General features: G+C 41.4%; 1 protein-coding gene across 15 annotated transcripts in view; it reads left to right on the top strand.

Annotated features, from left to right (window-relative positions):
- The window catches only part of celf5a (cugbp, Elav-like family member 5a), a 175,994-nt gene that overhangs the window by 120,338 nt on the left and 36,194 nt on the right, over positions 1–19,462 (top strand). The gene's annotated exons all lie outside the window — the stretch shown is intronic.

Raw genomic sequence — 19,462 nt, 5'->3', positions numbered from 1 at the left:
TTTATCTGTACACTCATGAAAAAGTCCCCAAATGATCATATTAATGTGTTCAGATTCCTGAGTGAGTGTGCAAATTGGAGACAGGTTGCAGGAAAGGGATAGGATTGTGGAGCCTTCATACTCGTGTGCCATGCTGCGCCTTTGAATCTGTTGCAGGGCCCTGTCTGATTGTGTTTACTTTTGTGAAGGACATTTCACCTCTGGAAGCCTGGGAATGAATGGAGAACTCATTTCTCCAACAGAGACTAGTCAATCACTAAGCATTTATTCCCCTCCCTTGCAGTGACCTCTCCCCAACCAGGTGGAACAATGGCACCCTTGAAAACTGCAGATGAGTATAGCTTAAAGCAAGGCCTCATACGTGGGATACATTAATACTACTACAAAAGTGAAATAAGATAGAAAGTTTGCTTTGCACGGAGGCAAGCGGGTCGTTTTTCTTTGTGAGCATACAATGACTGCAGTGTACTTACTGTTTTATTGAAAGTAGATATGTGTGCATTTGTTTGTCCATCAGCACTTTGCATAAAGCAGAGGGCTGCTTCATCTAAAAGAGGTTTAAAGCTTAGCATGGCTGCATAGTTAATGTCATGACTTGGGTCTGGCAGATGGCAGAAACAGTTAGGGATCTCATTAGATCAACCAAGCGTCTATTCCTCGTTGCAAAACCTTTCATTAAAGTTCCATTGCTGAATACCACTATTTCACAATATTGGTCAAAGTCAAGAGAGGGTAGAGCAAAGTGTTGAAATTCTGCATCTGTGTGAAGCTGAAAGATTATAACGATGCATGTGTCTAATCAGGAAAGACAGACACCCGTGCTCATGGATGCTTTACAGAAGTGTACATATGTGTGTTAACTGGGGTCTTTATGTGTTTTCGTTTATCCGTGCACAGTGCTCGTGTGGGTGTGATGAGCGATGCATCCTTGCTGAGCATAGCAAACAGGATTGTAATGGTCACAGAGCACATTTTTGTACCATTTGCCTTGTAATTAACTGGAATCTGTTCAGCACAAATGAACGGCAAGACTAGGAAAGTAAAAAATAAAATAAAATTTTCTTCCAGTGCAAATTGTTGACAGTTGGTGAAGGAGGCAGATTTTGCTTTTTTTTTTAGGGGAATGATTCAAAGTGCCTTCATGTTAACTGTTATTTTATTTGTATTATCTTTAATGACACAGAGGCTAAATGGACCATAGAGGGAACTGATTAGCAACACCCTGCAGCTTGGCAGCCGCAAGTCAGTATGGATGTTTTATAGGTTGTAGAGGACATTTAGAATGAATTTTCATATATGGTTGAAGGCATGGGGCTAATCACAGGAAGAAGTCTGAATGATGTTAAGCACTCCGAGGCATCAGAATTGCTGTCTGACAGAAGTCGTTACAAAAGCAGAAAGGCATCACTATAAAGGGGATGCTCTTAGACAAAGCAATAGATACAGCAAACTGAAACAGCTCTCTTTAAAGGGCACGCTTCTACTACCAAGTGAAGACGATACCATTATCTTTAATGTTGATTGATGCTATTTGAAAGAGGTAGGGAAAAGATAGCTTCTGACATTCAATTCTTGGCCTGTTTTTCTGTTCTTTCGGCTTATTTTCCTCAGTCTAGTGAGTTCCTGAGCTGAATCTCACCAATTTACCTCTGTACAGTTTAACTCGGGAGAGACACAATACATACAATCTACATAAGATTATGAAACTGTATTTATTTATTTTTCTCAATCTGACTAAGCAATGCAACCACAACTGTGCTAAACATTTATATGACAAATGCTACGCCACGTTTCTATTTGATTTGTTAGTTTGACAGTATCCGGTGGTAAAATTCATGTCGTATCCTATCAAATTTAACCTCTGTTTATTCAACCTGGCATCGGGACATAGTCAGTGATGCGCCAAGTCATATCTCATTTTATCATTACCCATTTTTGCTTTTCACCTGTCATGCCTTGAACACAAACCCGTAACCTTTTTGTGTTTAATGTCAGTCTGCAAAATAACAGCTTAAAATGCGCAGACTTCCTATAAAATCTGCCCCGAGTTGCACGCTGTTTATATCCAGTCCCATGATGTCAAACGTGTTTATGTCCTCGCAAGACTAACACTGGATAAAAGAGACCTGGAATGCTTAGAAACTTGTAGTGCATCACTGGGCCGCACCATCAAATACACAACTAGAAGTTTGATCTTTCAAAGGTGAGAGGCAGAACATACTCTGGATGCCTTTCCCCTGGCTGACTTGCTTTAGCTGTTGTGAGCGTTACCGATCAACACCTTAGGAAAGCAATCATCAGAACTATTATGCACAGTTATTTTTCCATCTTACCTCTGATAGGAGAGCACGGAAGCCCATGCCCACAGCTGTCTGGTAGATGGTGCTTTGCTGGAACAGAAAACCAAGCTATTTACAGTGAATACAGCGGCCTTAGAAGTAGTTCCTAGCCTCGGGGTGCAAAATACTTGAAAATAAGCTCCTGGTCTCTTTGATGTGTGTGTCTGCACCAAATCTAAAGGCATTTCAAGCGGTACTGCCTTTGAGCCAAGGACAAGCCTAAATTGTCTGTTGGAGCTGAAGATGGGCGAGGTGGGGAATAGGGTTAAGTAAAAATCAAGAAATATTATTATTTTTCTGATAGTTGCATTACCATGGTGTATATTTCATACACTTCTTCTTAGGCCTAATCCCAGTGGTATTTTTTTGAAGATAACTATCAAGGATATCTGGAGCACAACAAGTTTATTGTTCATCTACTGATGAGTGAAGACAATAGTCTTGGGAGGCGCTACTGATGAGAAGATGAGTTTTCATATAGTGGGGACAAAACATCTCTGTGCAGCACTCGGTCCTGTTTAACAGCTCTAATGTGATAGAAGGAAACTGTTCTGCAGCAAATTAAGTGAGTGGTTTATAACATCATGCCTCTTCGCAGCTTTTTCATTTTGTATCGCTGCTGCATTAAAGGCTCTGTTCTGCATGATAATCTGCTGTTGTTGTTGCTGCTCAAGTTATTTGTCACAGCAGATAAGGCATCTCAGAGCCCAAACGCCGATTGCATGAAGCTCGGAAATTACCAACCAGAGCAGGAGAACATACACAACTACAGAGTTTGGCAATATACACAAATTGATGCAAGAGATATGCAATGATTGTGCACTGAGTTAGAAGTTTAGGGCACAAAAACAAAAGTGAGTAAGGCTGAACAAATGGAGCTCTCATTTACACCAGAACACATTAGCTCCATTGCTACTCTGCATGGTTCCAGGGAAACTGTGAACTGGTAAGGAAGAAATATGTGATGGTATAGTGTATTTGGGGAAAAAAAGAAAAGATTTCCACAATTTTATCCAGTAGGCATGGTAGGACTCGTGCAGCACACTGCAGAGAGTCCCAGGAGGTCTGAATGGCACACAACATCTGAAAAGACCTCAATTTTGAAATAGGATGGTTACTAAACTGCTGTAACCATGGCTTTTCAGGGTTTCTTTTGCCTCAGCAAAGGCAGATGAAAAATAACATTTCACAATCTCTGGACCTTGAAAGCTTCCTTTGCTCCAAGAGGAAGAGGAAAAAACATTTTCAGACATTCACGCTTAAACAGTTATGTGGCCTTTTATTCTGGCCAGTCAGTCAGCTTCCTCTGTTTTCTTTCAAATACAAGAAAGGTCTCTCTCTGTTTTTCCATATTTTGACAAGAATAAGCAGCAAAATAAGGACCTTTGGACCTTGATTGATTTACATGGCCAGGTCAGAGTTCATACACAACAGTGTAGTGTAATGTGTTTCTTTCATCTGTTGCCGGTACAATGAGTTTCATGAACTATTTCCAGTTCCTTACATTTGATTGAATTTTTCTTTTTAACATACTCTTATTTTTGGCTAGATACACTGTTTCTGCTTGTTGCTGCACTTGTAGCCACTAAACTGTTACACTCACAGGTGCACCTGTTAATATGGTGTGTTCTGTACAATATGTAGCTCTGTGTAAGTATAAATAAAGTATAGTTCCTTAATATTTCGTCACTTAAAGTGGATTTTAAAAGTGTGGTTCTAATGCACGGAGATATCCACGCAGTCAATTTATAATCCCCACTTTACCTGGGATGCATTTATTTGGACCGTAAGAGGAGGCTGGTCTTTTGATACGTCCAACACAGAGAGAAAGTGTGAGCGAGACAAGCGTCATGCTCATTCACTTTCACTGCATAAACACAACACAAATTATGCATCAAATAAAGAAAGGCGTTGCCACTGTATAGCCTGTATATAAATGATGGATGCTACCACTGTCACCCATTGGTTTATGAATTTCTATTTAAACCCTCAGCTTTATCATTCTGGCCACAGTCGTCTTGGGTGATCTTCTGAATGACTTCTGTAAAACTGCACTTCCTTAGCAACCATCTGCTGGCTGGTAGAGTGATTTCTGGTTTAAGGCACTTCCACAGTGACTTCAAATTTCAACTATATATTCGTTTTCTTTTAAACAGTCTGTGTGCTGATGCAAAAAGTCGTTACTTTTTCTGACACGCCTTAAAGCTTACTTCCAAGTTAGAGTAGTGTTTCTGAAGGTCTGTTCTCTCATTCAAGTCAGCAGATGTGATGTTCTGCCAGTCCCAGTAGGCGAGGTCTCCATCACCGGCTGCCATGGAGACAGTACTTTTCTCTCCCTCTCGTTCCTCTATTATCCCTGCGTCTTTGATGTCTATAGAGTGAAGTTAGGGCTGTAATTCTGGTCCGGATTTCTTGTCTAAGCCTCCTGTGTTCAAAGGAGGCACCTGAATTAATCCCAGGTAACACCTCTGATCAAGGATTTAATTTAGGCCTGCAAAGGGTGTACACACCACAATCCTGCAGGCCACATTGTTGTGTTGACGACACGGGTGATGGATGGGTTTTGCCTTAGGTGGAGGGAAAGGTAAATATCTCTCACTTTGCTCCCTTTTCACACGAGTGTGACAAGAAGTAGCAGGAAATTGCTGTCTGTGGGGTTTTTTGTTTGTTGTTGTTGTTGTTTTTTTATTGACATTTGTGCTAATTCCCTCTGCCGCTGCAGCCTTCTGATGAAACACTCGAGGTTAATGGTATTTTCTTTGCCTCATCCTGACAAAATATGTACATCCATGTGCCTAACTTTTCTTGTTTCGATTTGTACCATGCTAAGCACATTACATTGTAGAAGTTCAAAAGCTGTGATGTAATGCCCACACTTGAAAGCTGGAGAGAGCGCATAGGTTAGTGCCTGCTCCTGCAGACAGCCAAAGTACGAGTATTTTACTCTAGAGAGATTTATTTTTTCAGCGAGTGATCTTCCAAAACAAAGACGGTCTTTGCTTTTACGAGAAAAAAGGAGACTATTGCCATCCCTCACTTCAGAATGCTTTACTCCAAGCTGCATTGATTTCTCTTGTACCAGCAGGTCAGCATGAGGAAATTGAATTGGAAATTTTAGAAACACTCCATTATTTCATTTTCTGGCATTTGTATTTTCCTTACCCTCTTTGTATTTTTTTTTTTTTTTAGGATTCACCACTGAAACAAATGGGAGAAGCAGTTACTGTGAAGACAGTTAAATGACTGCTCTGACTTTGGCTTTGCTAATAACTCTGTCCTCTGATGCAAAAGGTTATATTCACCCCTGTGGTTTTAGAGCACACCGGTTTGCATTTATGAAAGCCCTCTCCCCTTTTCTCTGCCCTGCCTCTGTGCACATGGGGTTAGTTTTGCTTTTACAAGGAGAACATTGGGTCAAATTTTGTTGGATTGCTTCCTGGGATATTTTACCTTCAGGGAAGGGGCGAGGTATCAGAGCAATAGTGAATTGAGTGAAAGTGGTTTGGAGGAGTCCAGGTAGAAAGAGGCAGACAGGGTTGACATAACACAGTATATTCAATGTTCTGTTAATTTCACACGAGCTTTGACTTCTAACTGGGCTGGTTTGCAACGGAAACCCTGCTCCCCGCCAGCTCTCACTGAAACCAACCATGTAGCTTACCTTAGGATCCATTTTCTTTCTTCCTTTGATATGCGCCATGAAACATGTGCATTGAAGTGACGGGGACACACACTTAACGTCATTTCTCACTTTGGCGCTGAATTGCAAAACGTATTGAAATAGTAATGCAAAAACCTCCATGTAAAATGAATCAACACTCTAGAAGAAGAAATTAGACTTCCTATAGAGTGCTGCTGATTATTAAAAGTGATCATTATATAATATTCTGTCTGGAAGCCCCCGTGTGCCCCAGGTGTTTAGTATGAGATGTCTGAGGTGTATAAGTACTGCCTGTTATTGACTGCAAGAGTCTCAGGATTTTTCAACAACCAATTAAAATGAGTTGTTTTAATGACGTGTGATACCTGTAGCTATATTTTGCTTTAGATGTGCACAGCAGGTACTTACAGAGCTGGCAGAAATGTACAGGTGAAGTAAAAAATACTGATCATCTCTTCATCGTGGCACCTGTTAGTGGGTGAGATATATCAGGAAGCAAATGAACATTTTGTCCTCATGGTTATGTTAGACGAGTTACTGTAGCTCATTTTGCCCCAAAATTGAATGCTGATTCGGATAGAAAGGTGTCAGAATACAGTTTGTTGTGTATGGGGCTGCAAAGCAGCAGACCAGTCAGGATGCCAGTCATACTGACCTCTATCCACCACCGAAAGCGGCAACAACGGGCACATGAGCATCAAGACAGAAACGTGTTAGTCACGATTTGAGGTGCACAAAAATAAGTTTGAGGTGTTGACTCGGCCTCCAAATTTCCCAGATCTTAATCCAGTCGAGCGTCTGTGGGATGTGCTGGACAAACAAGTCCGATACATGGAACCTCACACCTTACAGGATTTAAAGGATGTGTTGCTAACATGTTGGTGCAGATACCACAGCACAGCTTCAGAGGTCGAGTTTCTCATGCCTCGGTGGGTCAGAGCTGTTTTGGCACCAAAAGGAGGACGAATGCAACATTAGGCAGGTCGTCATAATGTTTTGCTATTAGATGAGAGTTGGCAGATATATTTTGCCCACCGTTATTTACATCGAGATGGTAACATCGAGGAGACAAAAAGGAGAAATGAATATTGTGGGTTACTGAAACAGGACAAACAGCCACTGTAAAGCAAAATCAGTCGTCCCTGTGTTGTTCAGGTGCAAACAATGCATGAATAGATTTGAGCTATTATTATTTTGGGTGTGGTAGTTAAAATCATTTTAAAACAGAGTTTGGAAAGAACAGTGTCCTTGTTGTCCACGGACATTTTAAGCTTGTTTATATTTTTCTCTTTGTCCTTCTCTGATGATTTGTGCTTTTAAAACATGTTTCCTGGTTTAAAAACCTATCGTGTCCACTAAGATTGTGTTCATGATATATGGTTGAAGAAAATGGCATGCTGTCTCTTGCATTTTTCACTGGGCTACTGGATTAATCAGAAAAGCATTTCATAAATGAATAACGGGAGGCAGTGAAATGCTTGTTCAATGTCAAATAAACCTAAAATAGTGTTTCTCACACTTCAATATTTACCTCACATTCATTTTTTTAAAAACCGCTTGCTATGTTATTTAGTCATATCATTTACGATAAATGGGAAAAATGAACTGTACATTTGAAATCCACGAGGCACCGCATTAAATGCGTTACTGTACGTCCTCATTCAGTGTTTGTCTCTGACGGGGTTTTGACAGGGTTTCTCTGTTTAGCCATTTATATCGTGGTGAGCTGAGCCCAGTATCGTAGCAACAGTAACTATGGGAATAGAAACCTGCGGAGAGGTCAATGCGATGGTCTCCACTTGGCCTCTTTGTACAAAGACTCACGCATTGATTCTTCTAATTCACAACATCTATAACCGCATCCGCCACACAACATCCACCTCCACAAACAAACCAGAAAAATATTTAGTGCCTTCATTTTATTTATTTACTCTGCAGCCATATCAACGTATTTGCAGGGAGACAAAAATATTTATCTTTAATTTCAGTGAGGTGATGGCTGAGTCTATCTGTTCCTTCTGTATTTTATTCTCTGATTATTTCTCAGACTCCTCTACCAGACTGTCTCCTTTCACTTTCTTTTCCTCACAGCACCGACTCTCCAGGGATCTGTAATTGACAAGTGTGTACAATAACTAATCAGGAGCAAAGCAACTGTCCTTTAAAATGATGAATTAACTAAACTAATTTCAGATAATCCTTCAATAAACTGGGCGGCGATTGATATTTGAAATGCAGACGTCCCTCGTCTCTTTTGACTCGCTAACACCCAATCCTCCCAGAACAGGTGGTGTGATTGATAAAGCGCTGATGAAGCACTGAGAGGATTAAAATCAAATTCGAGCTCAACATGTCTGCGTGCCGTCTGACAAGCATGACCTGTCATAACAACACCCAGAACATAACACGTGCGCAGCGACATTACCTTAAGCACGAACCACAATTACTAGCGTGCATAAATGCCCAAGCTACGATGAATTAATTTGAAAGAGCAGGGTTTGGTCTAGTAGGCTCATTCGAGGTGTGTCTTACAAGAGCTTTGCCGATTTACATTCTGTTTCGGTGTTGATACCTAACCTTTCCCCCCTAAAGCTCTATAACTGGGTTTGTCAACATGGGCGTCTTTTGCAGATTAACATTGTCATGCAGTTATGCAGTAAAAACGAACACTGTGGGAAAACATAAAGTTAACCAAAATACCTGAAGTGGAAAATGAATATCCATAGCATAAATACATATGTTGACAAATCCCCTTTTTTCTTATGTGAGCACGGTTGGACAAGATGCTTGACTTCAGATTAATTGAGTTGTTCTGCAGGTGTCTAATTACCAGTGTTTCTCTATCCTTACATCACCTCTACAGTGTGATTAAGGAGACTTGTGAAGGTTGTCTGGGAGAATAGAGAAGAATAGAGCCGAACAGTACTTCTTTGATTATAACCAGCACCAGACTGCGGCATGACAGCTTACAAGGTTTGCAATCAACTAAACTGAAAATGTGTTGGAGGAGTATTTGAGCAGCTATTTTATGCTGTGCTGTGCTTTGAAGCAACCTTTTTTAGCAGGAGAAAGGCATCTTATTACATTCTAAATCAATTGTTTGTATATAATTAATATATGTTTTATTTTCCTTCCAAACTAATTTTGCACATGAGCACGCTTTTAGAAAAAGTCACCTTGGTTTAGTATTTCGTGCTACACGGATAAAGCTCTGTGCATTTGCATTTATGGATGGAAATAAAGTTAAAATAGTTTTTCAGCTACTAACTGCAGTTCTTCACTGTTTCTTTTGCAGAATTAAGTGTAAACTGCTGGTGTTAAAGCTCCAATATCTACAAATATTTCATGTTTGAGGATGCATAAGTTTATGGAGTTTCACTTTTAGAGGTGTGTGGTCAGTCAGGGAAGCGGGCACTGTCAGTAGAGGCAACTGGATAAAGAGTGTAAAGATCCTTAGGAGCTTCCTAGTAGACAGCTGTATACAGGGAGCCTCTGTCCCCCTTTCCCCTCCATGCATTTTTCATCACACACTCCCTTTTTTTATACTATTTAGCTTTTCCCTCCCCTCTAAACTTCCATGTGGTGCGTGCTGACATGGCATTTCTCAGCATTGCACACAAAGCCCTCTGGTGCTCAGTGTGCTGGAGTTGGAGCACGTCTGTGTTTGTGTGTATGCTATGTGCTTGTGCACACATACATGCGAAACAGAGGACTGGGTTGGGGACGTTGTGCTCACTCACTCTCCCCTGTCTGTCCCATTCTCACACGCTCACATCACACTATATGTGATCCCCCAGCCCCACAGGCAAAAGAAAAATAGAGGGAGAGAGAGAGCTCTTACGGAAAGTCTATTTAGTAAGTTGGCAGCACCCAAACTACAAAATAGTTGAGACTCCCTGCATAGAAAAGATCTTCTTAAATTATTCTGAGCGGAAATTCAAATTTCATTTTGTTTTGGCCCTAAGCAATGGGCAAAACTGCCTGGGTGAGATCAGTAAAGGTCAGGGGGAATTAAAATGCTTACTGTAAGGTTTGTCAGTAAGAGAGAGAGGAAGTAAAGAAGAGAGAGGGATAGAGGAAAAGGCCATCTGCCTGATAGTTTGGTCTAAGCTGATGAAAAGGAAAAGACAGTCCTTTTCCAAAGTAATGCTGTTACGTACTAGCTTGACGGGTTCAAATTTTTTGCACTACCTCAAAAAAATCCTATTCCAAGACACACATTCTGCACGCTAAATCGGAAAGTATGGTAGTCTCACAGTTCACTGGTTTCTTAGACAGGGTGTAGGCTTTGCAATTTCTTTTCATGCAGGACAATAGATGATTTGCTGTGACAATAAACAAATCCAATAAAACTGATGGATGAAGTATAATAGCAATGCCAACATGTATCTGACATCGGATGAGGAATGCCAGCTTTCCTCTTGATGATTTGCACAACATATAGATGTTTATTTCATTATATATGAAGCAAAATATCCTCGAAATGAAAACAAATGGGCTGTCAGGAAGATTAGGGAGGTAGACAAAGAGAGCTGCCCATTCCAACAAGTGTGCAAGCTGAAGAAACACAAATTTACACACATGCACAAGTCTCAGTGTGTGCTTTGAAACATGTGTATAGCCACATTTATCTTTCTCAGTTCTGATATAAATCGACCCATCCTCCAAACCAGCCCCCCCCAAAAAAGGAAGATGCCACAACGTTCTAAGGTTTGTAATGTCACTCAGCCTTCTCACCTGCAACAATAGTGTGTTTTTAGCATGTACGGCCACTTTTTTTGAGAAAATTGAAATGCCTTTATCTGGGATGGCAGAGAAAATAAAAGTGAAAGAGAAAAGCAAGTACATTGTTATATTGTCAAATGCATATTATTTTTCTCTCCAGTGAAATAGTCTTACAAATTTGCTGCAAAGAACTACCTGCTCGGCTGGTGTATGATGTTGCTTCATCCACTAGCATTAGCTTTGATGATGATGGCGACGCATCTTTCCTTTCTTATATTTCTGCTCCTTACAAACCTGTAACAATTTTTGTCATGTTGATAAAACACAAACCAGCACAGGTTTTTTTTTTTTTTTTTTTCCAACAGCAAGCAGCTCACGTCAAATTTTTGTGTCAGGAGCCTCCAACGTAAGCTTTGTGCTGTATCTACAGTAATAATAGTGCAGATACCTTCAGTCATCACACACATTTCTCTGCTATAAATGCTCTGCTATAAAAACCTTTGCAGGAGTTCATTAGTACAGTGGTGCAGAACTCCCCAAAATGATTATTCTTACAAGTAGGGATAAAAAAAAAAAATCACAAGAATATGAAAGCCTCGTGCACATGCTTGCCTTAGGCCCAAAAAACAGTACGGCTGTCCTGGATTATGAAATGCTTTCGGTACAATTACATCCTCTAAAAGGTGCAGATTGACCTTCTAGCCAATTAAAAGTGCACCAGCAGAGAGCAGATAAGGCAGCTTAGCTGTCAATGTGACTGACAGTGTTAGGTCCTCCCCCTGCAGTCATATCAGCAGTACAGAGGCTGTGCATACAAAAAACACATGAGAAAAAGTAGGGAAAAGGTTCCCAAAAAAGCGCCTCCAAGCTTAGCATCTTGCCTCCTGAAAAATCTACCCCCACTAATAATATGGAAACAGTAAAGTATAAAAAATATGCCAGTAACGTGCTTTAGAGCTTATGCATTTACTTATGTATTTGCACCCTCGCCTCATACATCATTCCCCCCCATCTCATAACTGTTAACACTGCAGTTTTTTTTCTGAGTAAAGAAACACTCGGCCCCAGACTACAATTTATGGAAACCAAAGTTGCTGGCTGATGTCATTCTGTATAGTCATAGAGTGAATCTGAATCCACTTTCACCGAGGTCTCTGTAGGTCTAGTCAGGTGAGTGCACGAGTGCACCTTATATTCCCCTACAGCTCTCACACTTCTGGCTGGGGAAAGCTGACATGCAGGGTGGCCTGTAAGCCTCTTTTGTCCATGTGCAGCAGAGTCATCTGCCAGCTCAGTTGCTCTTGCAGACAAAGCTTCAGAGAGATAGCCCATATTCTGGTACGTCCTCACTCTCTCTTGAGCTGGAGTTAGGCATGGCCCCTCGCTCTCTCCTGCTAAGCTTCCTTCAGTTCATCTCTCTCTCTCTGGCAAACTCATGCGCCCATTTTCCCATCATTTCTATTCACTTTTACTTGCTTTACTGTGTTGCTCTCTAAGATATTAGTTCGGCTTTCCGTTACTGCGAAAATTCCTATTGTCCTTTTTCTAATGATGGTTTTTCTGATGATAGACCCTTCAGTAATACATACAGAAAAAACCCCAACAATCATATAACCCTTATGAGCAAGCACTTTGGCGACAGTGCAGACATCGTAGGGGGGATTGTGGAGCTTGGTTTGATTCAATGTATGGTGAAGTCCTTAGTCACCTCTTTATGAAATCCATTTTTTCTCTCCATATAAGACAAAGTGAATTAATTGAAAATAAGCATTATCTAGGCTGGCTAATGAGTTACCTTCATGGCAACTCATTAGCCAGCCAAGATAATCACAGGGTAATGTGAGAGAAGGAAAAGAGATGGAGATACTGAGGCAGAAGGGGCCAAAAATGGGACCAGAGAGAAAGAAAAATAATGTCCGGGAGATGATTGAATCTGTAAGCTGAGAACAACTCTACTGTAAGGAAGAGGTAGGAAAGAGAGAAAAACTATGTGAAGGGGTGGTGGGGAGGAGGCTGGGGGAGTGGGCTGGCCATGGGGGTGTGTCCACCGTTACCCTCATGAATCAGTGTCAGTGGAGCGATGAGAAAATAATTAAGAAACAGGCTAGCGCTGTGTTGAATACTGCCAAAGGTAAAAGGCCCATTCTACTGTATAGAAATACAATCTGGACGGGAAAGAAGAATGGCAATAAATGGGATAGAGGAAAATGTGGGAGAAAAAAATCCATAATATAACGGATGCCAAAATGCCCTTCAGATGGCATTATGAAGGGAGAGAATATAAATAGCAGAGCCATATTGTAAATGTTTATATACAGTAGCTACGTAGGCAAGTTGCACAGCAGTTTCAGGATTTATGACCAGCGCCTTAATGCACTGAAGTCGACACAAAGCTGTGAGTAATATTTCACATTTGTTATCATATTGAGTGTAAATTTGCTGAGATGTATATGGCGGCGATAAAATATTTTAAGCAATTTCTGCTTCTATTCTTCTCCTTTCAGCTGCTCTCCTCTGAGGTGGGAGTGTAAGCTGTCAACTGGGCGATGAGCTGACTGTAACTGTACCGAAAGCAAGAGCGCACAAAACAACCGTGTACGCCAACATTCACACTTACACACCTCAGAGGTCTAAGATGGAACGTTTAGAGGAGGGAGAACCAATTCAGGGGCCTGTAATTGTATGTTCAAGGCTTCCAGCGGGGCCAAGATGCTGCTGGGATCCCCCAGCCAGCAGCACCGAACAAAGCAGCCATTAGATCGCATTAATGCGTACAATCTTTGCTGTATGTGCATTTTATGTGTTTATATGCGCGTACAAACGTGTGAGCATGTGTAGATGCACGGGTGAGTCTTTTAGGTGTCATATATACTATCCATCATCATTTCTGCCAGTGCACAGAAAGAATTCATGATCACTAGTTTCCAAATCCCCTCAGAAATGGAGAAGACTCGGTCGGTGTGTGGGGGACATGTTTGTGGCATATAGAAGCTCTCTTTTCTTATGAGGCTGCTGTTTGGTAACATGTTACCGTTTGATCTTAAGCTCTTTGGCCTGATTAACACGCTATAGGGCTTGTGATGCAACACTTACCAACCGCAGCCTCCTACTCGTTGCAATCATGTTTGTTTGTACAATGTTTTTGGCTCTTGGTGTATACGGTACACCATGGACCGTGCATAGTAAATGTTTCTTTTAGTGTGTCTGTTGATGCAGTTGCTGTTCTGTGTGTATGTGTGTCTGTGTGTTTAGATAATTGCATACTTTGTGTGTTGCTTCCCGCATGTTTGCAGTGTATACTTATATGTATGTTAAAGTAGTGGAGCGGAATCTGTCCCAGAGGAGTGCTTACTGAGGGATGCACTGTTTCTGAAGAATTACTATCAAGGCCTTGCGTGCACCGCTGTATGGCATTTTTACTGATGGTTTTTACGGGCTGCGGCTGCCGATGACAAGCCTCGACACCAACATGATGACACTATGACATGAAGTCAAGCCATTGTCACCACAGGTGCTGCAAGAGTTAGAGAAGCAGGTCTGTAGCGACTGTTAAAGCCAACGTGTCAAAAATGAATTGTAGACCTAATGTATGGTTGCTGTAGACTGTAGAGCATCAAAATAAAATATAGTATGTTTAGCATTTATAAACAATTAAATTCAGTCAGCAAATGTAGTTTTCATTCTTCATTCAGTCATATGAGGTTCAACAGAAGTGTTGAAATTGCACATCAGGGAGCTCCAGGTTTGATGGCTTTTTGGTTAGATCTACAGTATTGTTTTCTTTGCTGTGCTGTTTCCAAGCAACATCTGAAGTTGTAAGGGAAACAGCGCTAATAAGCTACCTCATTAGGGCGGGCGCATGGTAGGCCTTACGGTTTGTGCTGTCAACTCAGTGGGTTAGCATGCAAACTTCAAAAGACAGCTGCACACACACAGGAGTGCTAATTTAGTTTAGAAATTGGTAAACAAACTATTCCATCAACCCATATTTCTTCCTTAGTTAAAGGTGCGCTGGTGGAACCTGCTAACTGGGTTGTGTGTGATGTGGCTCCAACATTATGACAAAATGTGTCCATCCTCTCTGTGGCGTTAATGCAGCACATAAAAGACTCATTATTCAGAAGTTAATTTGGCAGGGTTTTCTCACCTCAAGGCCGAGCCAAACCTCAGGCTCACTGCCTTATTGGTCTCCATTCTTATCAGTGGTCCTTGCTATACCCAGGGTAGGAGGGATGCCCTCAGCACACCTATACACAAGAGTGCACACGTGCTGTACTTGCACACATCCATGCACGCATCTCATTAATGCAAACACAACCCTAGTTAGAGCCCTATATGTAATAAATTGGATTCAATTCCACTGGCTAAGAACTGTGATCTCTTAGGGTTAATTAATTTCATTCCATTCAGTCTGTGTTTTTTATGCTTGAACACATGCTGACACTGTTATTGTGTGGCATCCTGCTCACTGGAGAAGTATAATAGGCTTGTGAAGGAGGGAGAGTGTTTGGTATTCCTGCTACAGAGTGATTTTGGTTCTTTCTTTCTTCTGACAAGGAAGTATGCTACAGTAGCTACCTCTAATATGGTAGATCCTTCCCCTTCATAGCCTCTCCCTGGCTCTTATCTTCCCCTTCAAATGAGAAAACCTGGATGGCTTCTCAGGGCCCCTGTTTCTGCCTGGATGCTATCTCATTTGGTTTTAATATATTTATCCATTCATTATTGTTCCCTTTTATCAGCCAGCTAATATTGTTCATAATTTGTCCTTATCTGCAAGCCTGACAGTCAAATTTACACTCGGGCTCAGCAGACAGATGGAGAAATGACCCTTTTCCAACCCCTCCTTCCCCAACTCCTCTGCTCCTTTCATTCATCTCCTCCTCTCCAAACTCCAATGAAACATGACTGACAGCCCGCTGTATAAGTAGTTGTCATAGCAACCTCCCCATCCTTACGACAAGTACTTTTTCTCTATAGCGCACGCTCTCCCTCTGCCACAATATCTCTCACTCCCTCCATAACTACTGCCTTTCCGCTGCAAATAATTGAGAAAGAGACAGAAAAGGGAAATTTGAAAACAAGGGAGCGCCTAAAGCTCTTGGTATGCTTTCCCTCCTCCCTTCACTCCCATTTCCATCCCATTCCCTTCCTTTCTCACGTCCCTTTGCTTCCTTCATCCTACCCACCGCTGACAATGATTTACCCACTCCAGTGGTTTACCTCTTTCATCCATCCTGGCTTATCAAGGACTACAGGACTGTATGCACAGCAACTTACAGTATGGGCTCATCACTCTCACTCTCCCACACATTTACTCTCTCCCTCTCTCTGCGTCTCTGCTTCCCCGGCTTCTCTCTTTTTTCTTTTCATCTTGTTGCTCCAAAAACTCCCATTCTGCCCCATTGCTATTCACAAAGTCTCAATCCACTGTCAAATTCTTGCATAGTAATGTAGCGTAATCATCAAACGCAGCGCAAGAAGTCCACAGTATATTAGACTGTGCTGGAGATGTGGTGTATTTTTGTTTATTGTGAGGAGGAGATTTTTTTTTTTAAACTTCCATTGGAAACAAAGAGAAGAAAGTATTGTGCTTTTGAGCTTGAGAACACACGCATGAGGAAGGGATTACTGCGCTATTGTTTGTCATGCACGTAGTTTAATGGTTAGGCGACAGCATGAAAAATTGAGATATGAAATATTACTGATTTAATTTGCTTTAGTGCTGTTAACTCTAAGAGTTCACGCAGGGCCAACATGCTTAGTCTGAAAAGTTTATATTGATTAGAGCAGCTTCAAATGGACCTATAAATCTTATAGGAAATCAATATTTATAACGAGACAGCACACTGCCAATTCATTATTCTGGAGTTTAATTTCCAATGCATTTATTCCAAACAAGCATCTGTTTAGTAACTCAGAGTAAATTAAACATGATGGGGAGGTGAATATCAGGACACCAGTGGTGTGTCACTGAAGTTGAATACAGTACTCTGCTACAGTGAGCTGTAAATGCATCTTAATGCCAGCATGCAGTACAGTTTTCACAGTGAACTTGCTGGTGGTTATTGGACCCCTGAATTCTTTAGGTGATGATATTTCTTCTTAATAACTACGGGGCCCGCAGAGCCTCTCTAATTTAATATGATATTCAACTTGAGTAGGTTGCGTTATGGCGTAAGGAGACCACAATACAGATTACAATACAATTACTCAGTTTTTCTGTATTAAACTGCACAGTTGCAGCAATTTGCTAGCCTCGAACAGCTATTGCTAAGGCATCCTTTTGTAAAGGTAGTGAAAGAGGAATGCTAGTTGCTAGCAATTTTAGCCTTTTGCATTGTTTTACAGTTGTATGTGACCTAATATTCAGTTAAAACACTACTCAGTCAGATACAGTCCACTTACGAGTAGCATTACCTGAGAAAGATATTAAAAGCTGTCAGTGAATCACAAACTGAATTTAGTTTCTTTCACATAAAGGATGTTACACATAGGTGCTCCTGAATTACTGTGACAACTGAAATCAACTGAACATGGTCCAGGAAGTACTGGACCAGATGCATAAAGGTCTGCGCAAAAACAGCTACTATTTTATGTATGCACAGAGGCAGAAGCATAAATACACATTACTTTTATTAGACTTATAAAAGCATGCATAAGCATGGCACTCTTTTCTGAATCTCATCTTTAGCCATGAATTATTTTTTTTAACTAAATATGAAAGAAAGATACTCTCCAGAAGAAATGGAGAAAGGGAAAAATGGAGTATTTCATCGTATTAGTTCGGGATTTATGAAAGAAGAGCATACAAAAAAACAAACAGTAAAGGAAAGAAGTAACAGAGGCTCTGCCAATTTATTATCACAGTGTCCAGATTCTTTAAAAGATCCAGATTTCAGAATCGGTGTAATGAAACAAGGTATTGACGAAACCAAAGGAAAAGGCTATCTTTCCCCCCTCTGTTTAAATCAGTATCATTCACACAAACAGACATATGCATATAGCTTTGCACTGCAGTGAAAATGCAGATTATTTGTAATATGTGCTGCAGCTTGTAACACAGCAGTGATTAAACAAGAGATTAGTATTAACTACACTTGCAGCTAGCAGCGGCTTTGCAATTAGCAGCAGCCTTGGGTGCTGTGAGAGTTTTGTAGCTGCAGTTAGTGGATGGAAGTTAGCAGCAATAGCAGTCGGCAGCACTCAGGCGGGTTAAGGTGATTACCGAGAAAATGTCAATACTCTGTAGTTACAAGATAGTTAACAGTGGGGCATGCACTCATGTGTATACTGTGCGTGTGGTCATGGGGGGAGAGCTGTTATCTCTAATCCGCTGTATCAGGGGACGCAAGGGTATCCTTGTTTCTGCGTCTGATTTTTTTTTCTCCCTCCCTTTGTCCCTCATTTGTTCAGTTTTTTTTTCCTCCCCTGTCAGATATGTGTAAATGACTGTAGGTGTTTTCACTCTGTTTGTGTCTGTTTGCACACCGCCTGTGCTGCAGTGTTGTAGATAAATGAGATAATGTTTCTATTGGCAATGAACACAAGACCTGAATTCCCAAGGGAGCGTTTTAGTTGAGAGCAGCCAGAGCAGAATCCTAGACAGTGGAACAGATCTACTAGATGATCTGTTTTCATGCATTGTTAGCTTGTTTTCAAAGCACATTTATGTTCCACAACATGTACTCCATCTCTCTCTTTCTCTCTCTCTCAGCTGCAGATTAGGAACTTCTGCTAAATACAAAAGAAGCAGATACACTGCAGTCACCATCTGCACATGTCTCCATACCTCTGTCACACATAATGCAAAAATAAATTAGAATAAACACAACTTTAAAAGACAATAACACTGTGAGGCTTTTGTGTAATTCACTGTGAACTGATATTGTGATACAGTGAAGAATGAAAGGCACAGAACTGTTAAAGGTTCTGCACTGGTACTTTTCAGACCCACATAAGCTACTACCTACAGCCAAAGTAGGTACAGTAGGAGCTCAGATGGCCTCCTCTCTGTCGCAGGACCGTATGTAAGATTTGGTCTGACGGCATTCAGGGAAATATGTGCAGTCCAGCCCCATCCCCCACTCTTGACTCATCTCGCTGATCCAACCTCAGAATTTATATTCTCCCTCCAGCAAAAGGAAGGACCATCTTGGCCTTTCATTTTCCAGTTCAGGGCTTTTCTTTTTTTGCAGATAAATGCTCTCCAATCCACCCTGACAGATGTCACATTGCATCACTTCCATTTTGATACATAGCCTCTGATCCTGCCACTTGCAATAAGGAGCCAGCACCAGGGATGCCCCTCCCTAGACAACGCTCTGACACGGGTGATTATTTTAAAGGTGCATCATTGGGGTTGCTGAGCGCTGAAACCGAAACTGGGCGCCATGTGCATGCACACTCTCTGCCGTGCTCGCTGCAGGAATGTGGGTATCGGCTTGTGTCGGGGTCAGAGAGCAGCAACGGCACGACACAATCAATAGTCGGTGCAGGTCACCCCGACACCGGGCAATACCCCTGGCAGCGATTTTTTTGCTGCTCTCGAGCTGCTAGTCCTGCCTCTCACTCGGTCTCTTTGCTGTGATGGCACAGGTCAGTGTTGGAGAAACAATCTGTATAAAAGGAAGATTTTAGAGCTTCTGCTGCCAACTGAGACATGCTGCACTGTGGCATTAATCATGGAAGGCCAGAGTACATCAGTAAACACAGCGTGTCAGGTCAAGGTAAAGAT

The sequence above is a fragment of the Oreochromis niloticus genome, linkage group LG23 (genome assembly GCF_001858045.2).
Source record: "Oreochromis niloticus isolate F11D_XX linkage group LG23, O_niloticus_UMD_NMBU, whole genome shotgun sequence".
Lineage (NCBI taxonomy): Eukaryota > Metazoa > Chordata > Actinopteri > Cichliformes > Cichlidae > Oreochromis > Oreochromis niloticus.
The sequence above is the reverse complement of the archived record's forward strand: the minus strand, read 5'-3'. Positions and strand labels throughout refer to the sequence as shown.